The following is an 8201-nucleotide window of genomic DNA, read 5'->3' on the forward strand; positions in this document are numbered from 1 at the left end:
GAGAAAACTACGTGGTCACAGGGAGAACGTGCAGTTTGTAGGTTAATTGGTCTTGGTAAATTGCTTCCTGGTGCGTAGGGTGTGGATGAGAAGACAGAATAACATAGGCCGAGTGTGAACGGCTGATCGCTGGTGAGCATTTGGGCCTGTTTCCATCCTGCACTGCACTGTACTAGGTTCTATGTTCCATGCAAAGAAACATCTGCATATTTTCAGCGATTAGTGTAGGATTTTAAAAAACTGTGCAGAGACGTGGAGGCAAGGGAGCTTAAAGGGCATGTACAGAAGGCAGGGAGGTGTTTGGGTGAGGCCGGGAGTGTGTGGAGTAAGAGAGCCAGAGACTGGGCGGTTGAGTGGTGAGGCGTTAGCTGCCCATTGGTCCGTGCAGCCCCACCAACACATTCAAACCGCGGCGGTTGGGGAGCGGCGCGCGCAACACGACGCCCCTCAGTTAGATGCCGATTTCAAGTATTTAGCTTGCAAGCATTTAGTGCGGGGCCCTCGAAAGTGCGGGACCCGTAGCAAATGCTACTTTTGCTACTATGTTAATCCGGCACTGGAGGTCAGTGCCCACGATGGACCGGGCCCACAACCTGTGTCCACAACATTTTGTCATTTCCTTTGCTCAAGGGCGTAGGCGTTGCCAGTAAGACGATGGGCGAAATGGTGAATAATCTAAACCGGAAAGAGAATGAGGGACAAAGAATTGCAGATGGTGATTTACAAAAAAAAAACAAAGTGCTGGAGTATCTCAGTGGGCCAAGCAGCATCACTGGAGAACATGGATAAGCAATGTTTCAGGTCAAGAGGGATTTGGCTGCTAATTTAAATCAGCAAATGAAATTGGTAAACTAGTTGATCATTTTCTCTGTTTTTACGCCCTAACCTGTTCTTTCTCACTTTGCATCAATTTCCCTCAATAATCCTGCTACTCATCTGTGTTAATGGCATTTTACAGTAGCCAATTAAAGCATGTCTTTGGGATGTGAGAACCCCAGAAGAAACCCATGCACTTAGAGCGAAGCTAGTGTGACTTGGGTGGGGGAGGAATAGAGAGAGAGAGAGGGAATGCCAGGGCTACCTGAAAAGAGAGAAATCAATATTCATTCATACCACTGGGATGTAAACTGCCCAAGCTAAATATGAGATGCTGTTCCTCCAATTTGCATTTAGCCTCACTCTGACAATGGAGAAGACTGAGGACAGAAAGGTCTGTGTAGGAATGGGAAGGAGTATTAAAGTGTCCAGCAACCGGGAGATCATGTTGGTTCACGTGGGCTGAGCGAAGGTGTTCCGCGAAACGATTGCCCAGTCTGCGTTTGTTCTCGCCGATGTATCAGAGTCCACATCTTGAACAATGGATGCAGTAGATGAGGTTGGAGGAGGTGCAAGTGAACCTCAGCCTAACCTGAAAGGACTGTTGGTGTTCCTAGACAGAGTCGAGGGAAGGGGTATAGCGACAGGTGTTACATCTTCTGCGGTTGCAGGGGAAGGTACCTGGGGAGGGGTGGTTTGGGTGGGAAGCGATGAGTAAACCGGAGATTGCGGAGGGAACGGTCTCTGCGGAAGGCGGAAAGGGGTGGAGATGGGAAAATGTGGCCAGTTGGAGGTGGCGGAAATTACGGATGATTACTGTATGTGTTGTATGCGATGGCTGATGGGGTGGAAGGTAAGGACGAGGGGGACTCTCTTTTGTGGGGGGTGGGGGGAGCAAGGGCGGAGCTGCGGGTTACCGAGGAGATACGAGTGAGGAATATGCAAACATCTTTTTGGAGTCAAGATAGTTTATCTTTATATGCTCAAATCTTTAGAAAAAATAATCTAGATGCCCAATATATCCTTCTGCCCCACTGTATTGTGAGGGGTGGTTCTCTGGATACACAAACACTCCAGGCACAATTTTCTTGCAGAAACTGTAGTGAAGCTGAAGACATCAGGATCTGTCTGCATTTAGCAGAGTGTAGAGGCAACTGGCCCATTCCAGAGTGCAGGAATATGTGCTGAGAGACACACTGAAGCTTGGTGCAACCAAAGCATTGTGGGGGGGAGGACTACAACTAGGGTCCTTCCAAGTCAAGAGTGTTTTAATGTCATATGTCCCAGATAGAACAATGACATTTTTGCTTGCAGCCGCACAACAGAATATGTAAACTTAGTACACTGTAAACAATATAATAAATGGGGAAAATAAGTTCAGTGTATGTATATATAAATACACACACATGTACATACATATATACACACACACGCACAAATACATACACATAAAAAACAAACAAATAATAATACTGCAAAAAGACAAAACCAATGCCCCCAAGTCTATGTTATGTTATAGATTATGTTTTTATTTGGGTACTACAGACAACCAGTTTGGCTTCAAGGCTAAGCATGGTACTGATTTATGTATCTATGTCCTGAAGGAAATGGTTGAAATGTATAGAAGGCAGAATTCCTCTGTGTTAATTGGTTTTATTGATGCCTCTAAAGCTTTTGATCGAGTCAACCATCATAAGCTGTTCCAAAAACTGAGTCAAAGAGGAGTGCCTAACAGTATAATTAGGGTCCTGGCATATTGGTACGCCAACCAGAGCATGCAGGTCAAATGGGGTAATGCAGTCTCTGTACCATTTGGTGTTGGTAATGGGGTTCGCCAGGGGGGGCTACTTTCACCAGCCCTCTTTAATGTGTACATGAATGATTTATCTGACCAGCTTAGAGGCTGTAAAACAGGATGTATGATTGGTAACACCCTGGTAAACCATCTTATGTATGCCGATGATCTGGCGGTTTTTTCTCCTAGCAGTGCTGGGTTTCAGCAGATGTTGAATATATGCTCTGAGTATGGTGTCCAATTTGACGTGAAATACAATGCTAAAAAGAGCGTTGTCATGATTTGTAAAGTAAAAGGGGACAAAGATCTAGTCTTCCCATCATTTTACCTGTCAGGGCAGGTTCTATCTGTCTGCTGTAAAGCTAAGTATCTGGGACATGTCATCACAGATCAAATGTCTGATGATGAGGACATGTATAGACAGCGCCGCATGTTGTATGCACAAGCTAACATGTTGGTTAGGAAATTCCACTGGTGCTCAGGAAATGTCAAGATAAACCTGTTTAGAGCATACTGTACTCCTCTTTACACTGCTCCTTTGTGGATAAAGTTTAATAAGTCAAGCATCCATAAACTTAAGGTTGCCTATAATGACTGCATGCGCATATTGCTTAGAAAGCCAAGGTGGTGCAGTGCAAGTGAACTGTTTTGTAGTGCAGGAGTCAATACGTTTCATGCCCTGTTGAGGAATCTCATGTTTAAATTTATATGCCGATTGAATGGTTCTCAGAATTCCATCATTGTGCTGCTGGTAAATCCTGGTTTCAGTGCCGTGAGATACCTGTCACCTATGTGGAAACATTGGTATTGTTGCCTTTTCTAATTTAATTTAATTTTATATGTATATACTGTGTACTGTATGTGTATTCTAATGGACCATGAGTCTGCTTAATAAAATTTTAATTAAAATTATGTAGTTCAGAGCTTATTTGGAGTTTGTAGTGTTTAATAGCCTGATGGCTGTAGGAAAGAAGCAGTTCTTGAACATGGAGGTTACAGTTTTCAGGCTCCTGTACTTCTTCCTGATGGCAGGGGTGAAATTAGTATGTGGCAAGGGTGGTGTGGGTCTCTGATGATTCTGGCTGCCTCTTGGACTCCTATAAATCCCTTAGATTGTGATGTGGTCAGAACCCATGATGGACTGAGCAATGTTCACCACTTTTTGCAGTCTTCTTCACTCCTGGGCATTCAAGTTGCCAAACCAGGTTGTGACGCAGCCAGTCAATATACTCTCTACTGTACATTGGGTAATGGAGATGCCCCTCGAACGAGGGAAGGGATATCACCCCAGGGGGCACATGAGTGGCAAGGGTGCTAATACCCTTCTGTCTCCTTTTCACCTCCAGCCTTTGTCACTTACTCCACACACCTACCAATCATCCCCCTCAATTGTACCCACATCACTTGCCAGGTTTTGTGCCAGGCTCATCTGTCTTCACCTCTCTCCCCCCCTACTCTATCAGTCTGAAGGTGGGTTCAGACCCAAAATATCACTTTCCCATTCCCTCCACTGATGCTGCCTGGCCCATTAATTCCTTCAGAATTTTGTTTCATGCAACAGAATTGATATGGACATTGATAACCATTTTTACATCAGTCATAGGTCCACATCCTAGGAGCACCATTGTTACACGGTCTCCAGCAGTTCAAGAAGGCAACCTACCGCCAATACCATCTCCTCAGGGACAATTAGGAATGGACACTAAATGTTGGTGCCAACATCAATACCCACACTGTCAAATAGATTTCTGACAAATGAACATAGAATAACAGCTTGGTTTAGATATTTACTGATGTTGAGAAAGAACGACAGAAAGGAACTAACATGTAAATATCAGGTTTTGTTTCACCTGAGTTGTCAAGTGCAGTAAAACAGTTGAACTTTGGTCTGTTTATTTGACCTTGCATTACAATACAATACAATATATCTTTATTGTCATTGTACAGGAGTACAACGAGATTGGGAATGAGCCTCCCATAAGACGCAATAAATTAATTAGCTAGTCAGTATTAATTTAAACAATTAAACAAATTAGAACAGTTTTAAAACAGAATAAAGTGCAAGTAGATCTGTGCCGGTTCGCTGTGCGATGTGACCATCCGGCTCAGCAGGACCGGTTCATAGCAGCTATGGCCCTGGGGATGAAGCTGTTCCTGAGTCTGGAGGTGTGGGCGTAGAAGGCCTTGTATCGTCTGCCCGATAGTAGAAGTTCGAACAGACTGTTGCATGGGTGTGAAGAGTCTTTGTGGATGCTGGTGGCTTTTCTGAGGCCTCAGTAGGATGTGCAGATCACAATGCAGGAAATAATTCTGAATGGCAGCTTGAATGTTAACAATAGACCTGTCTAAATTGTGTTTCGTCCTTTGATAAGAGATTAACAGAGAATGAAAGCATGGTGGAAATTGATGGGTCTGAAGAAAGGTCTCGACCTGAAACCCATTCACACATTCCTTCTCTCCAGAGATGCTGCCTGTCCTGCTGAGTTACTCCAGCTTTCTGTGTCTATCTTTGGGAATTCTATTGAACTCTACGAAAAGATTGGGCTTTGTGTAACTGCACTATTAACCACATGATTGCCAAGATTAGGTTTTGTTCACATTCAGCTGTGATAAGGCTATTTTAAAAATCTTTTATTATTTTTGGATTTGTCATCATTTCTCATTCCTTGACAAGATAATAATAAAAGGACACAAAGTGCTGGAGTAACTCAGTGGGTCAGGCAACATCTCTGGAGAACATGGATAGGTGAAGCTTCTTCAGATAGTAATAAGCTTCCGTCTCGCAGTCCTTCTAGAGAAGGTGCTTCCACAGTGCGGCCGGACAGGGAGTTTCGGGAGTATGACCCAGCGAAGATGAACGACTAGCAAAATATTCCTAAATCACAGTGACTAATTTAGAGGGAAAGCTAAAGGTACAGAGTGGTACAAGGTGGACAAAGGGACTGTTGCATGATTTTAGAAATCATCCCATTGCGATCTTTGCATGGGGATGGTGTTCCTTTAACTGATAAAAGTGAACAGAATGAATAGCAAAATAGCCGATGATATCCAGCTCCTCATCTCCACCAAGTCAATCTCCACCACCACACACTCTACACTGACAAACTGCATCACTGAAATAAAATCTTGGCTTCAATCAAATTTCCTCAAACTCAACTGCAACAAATCTGAAATCATCATCATTGGTCCAAAAACGCTCACCAAATCCACCCAAAACTTCATCCTCAATATTGATGGTCTCCCAGTATCCACCTCCCCTCACATCCGGAATCTTGGAATCATCTTTGATCAAACCCTCTCCTTCGACAAACACATCAAAAACATCACAAAGACAGCCTTCTTCCACCTCAAAAACATTGCCCGTCTCCGTCCATCCCTCTCCTCCACAGCTGCAGAAACCCTCATCCACGCCTTCATCACCTCCCGTCTGGACTACTGCAACAGCCTCCTCTATGGCTCACCCTCAAAAATCATCAGTAAACTTCAATACATTCAAAACTTCGCTGCCCGTCTACTCACCCACTCCCCGATCCGTGACCATATCACCCCCGTCCTTTACAAACTCCACTGGCTCTCCATCCTCCAGAGAATCCAATACAAAATCCTCCTCATGACCTACAAAGCCCTCCATAACCTGGCCCCATCCTACCTGACTGACCTCCTCCACAGGCACACTCCCACCTGCACCCTCCGCTCTGCTGCTGCCAATCTCCTGTCCCCCCCCATCCGGACCAAACTCAGATCCTGGGGGGACAGGGCTTTCTCCATTGCTGCTCCCACCCTATGGAACTCACTACCCCAAACCGTCAGAGACTCCTCCTCACTCACCACATTCAAAACATCACTGAAGTCCCACCTGTTCCGCACTGCCTTCAACCACTGAAGGTCACCTCACCTTCTGTCTCCTTTTTCTGCTCGTTTACTTATTTATCTATTTATTCACTTCTCTATGTTCTAGAAATCCCTGTAAAGCGTCTTTGAGTGTTTGAAAAGCGCTATATAAATGTAATGCATTATTATTATTATTATTAAAATGAATGACGTTGCTGATGATACGACTGAAATGTAAAGCTATTCATCAGTCAGTGTATACACACCAAGCCTCACCATTTCAAATTCCCTTGTAATTGCATACTAATCTGCTGCCTGGAAACAAAACTTGTTAATGTGGCCCAGCATCCAAAAAATAAACATCTTCCACTGCTTGAGGTCTTTGTACCTTGCCATGGTAGACTCAACAAATTGATTTACTCTTTTAAAGCCCTCTTTTGTTTAATGGTGATAGGAGATAGTATGGCTTCCCATTATTTATCAAGCCCCATTTCTCTTTCTACTGGAGTCAACAAAAAGGTAAATTTGGTCAGGGAAGGTCAGAATCAGAATCAGAATAACCTTTATTGTCATAAAAACCCCCCAACTCTGTTGGACGAAATTCCGTTACCCACAGTCCAACAATAAGAGCAATAAAAATAAGTAATAACACACACAATTACAAACCAACACAAAACAAAAAAAAAGAAACATCCATCACAGTGAGTCTCCTCCAGTCACCTCCTCACTGTGATGGAAGGCCAGGATGTCTTTCCTCTTCCCCTGCCATCTTCTCCCGCGGTCAGGCTGTTGAAGTTGCCACGTCGGGGCGGTCGGGGCTCCCGACATTGAAGCCCCCGCCGGGCAGCGAAAATCCCGCGGCCTATTCCAGGCCTAGACGGACGGTGAAAGGTCCGCGGCGAGCCGACCCAAGTCCCGCAATTCGGGGCGGGCAAAGACTCTACCCCTGCCGGAGCTCCCAATGTCGGCCCCCAACTAAGGCAGGGTCTGCAAGCTTCCAATATCCACGCGGCCCGCAGCCGGAGCCTCCGGAGCATCCGAAGGCGAGTCGCAGTGGCACTCGCAGCGCCACCACAGCCTCCGAAGGCAGCCAGCTCCGCAGATGGTACGTCCGGTCTGCGGGCTCTGCGAACCAGAGCCCAGGTGGTCCCAGGTGGAGGCCGCCAGCTCCAGGTGTTTGGCCGATGGTAGGCCGCAGCGGGAACGGAGACACCACCCCAAAATAAAAGGTCGGGTCTCCGTTCGGAAGAGACAATTTTACAGTTCCCCATCCCCCCCTCCCCACATAATACACAACCACAAAAAACACTACATCACATCTAAACACGACAATTAAGACAAAGAAACAACGAAAAAACAAAAAAGACAAACGGACTGCAGGTGAGCCGCAGCTGCTGCACAGTGCCGCCATTTTGAGCATTAAACACACAATTCAATCTTATCTATTTACAACAGGTCCTTGAGCGATGTAGCATTTAAATAATGTTGTTGATGTAAAAGGACAAGACAAGAAGCAAAGGCGAAGGTGTTTCCGTGTTTGCTCATGACATTGCACTGATGAAGTATTATCACACCTGGACCCCCATCAGACAGTTATCACCAACGCTGCTGATAAAAGCAATAGGTTTGAAGAAAGTAAGTTCGATGAATGGAGAATCTTTCTTTCCTTCACATGCAGTATTATGTGGAACTACCATCCCCACATGTGGTAGCTTGGTCAGTTTATGGAGATATTTCAGCGGTTCTGGTGTTTATGTGG

General features: G+C 45.1%; 1 protein-coding gene across 4 annotated transcripts in view; it reads left to right on the forward strand.

The window, feature by feature from the left end:
* Positions 1–8201, forward strand: part of LOC144590940 (methyltransferase-like protein 27) — a 60724-nt gene continuing 52523 nt past the window's right edge. For 3 of the 4 annotated variants that reach the window (XM_078395300.1, XM_078395299.1, XM_078395288.1), the window contains exon 1: positions 1–132. The gene's annotated coding sequence lies outside the window, so the exon portion shown is untranslated. Of the gene's footprint in view, positions 133–7882; positions 8078–8201 lie in introns of those variants that run through there. The other variant, XM_078395289.1, reaches the window with a different exon arrangement.

This window comes from Rhinoraja longicauda, unplaced genomic scaffold, assembly GCF_053455715.1.
Source record: "Rhinoraja longicauda isolate Sanriku21f unplaced genomic scaffold, sRhiLon1.1 Scf000414, whole genome shotgun sequence".
Taxonomy (NCBI): domain Eukaryota; kingdom Metazoa; phylum Chordata; class Chondrichthyes; order Rajiformes; family Arhynchobatidae; genus Rhinoraja; species Rhinoraja longicauda.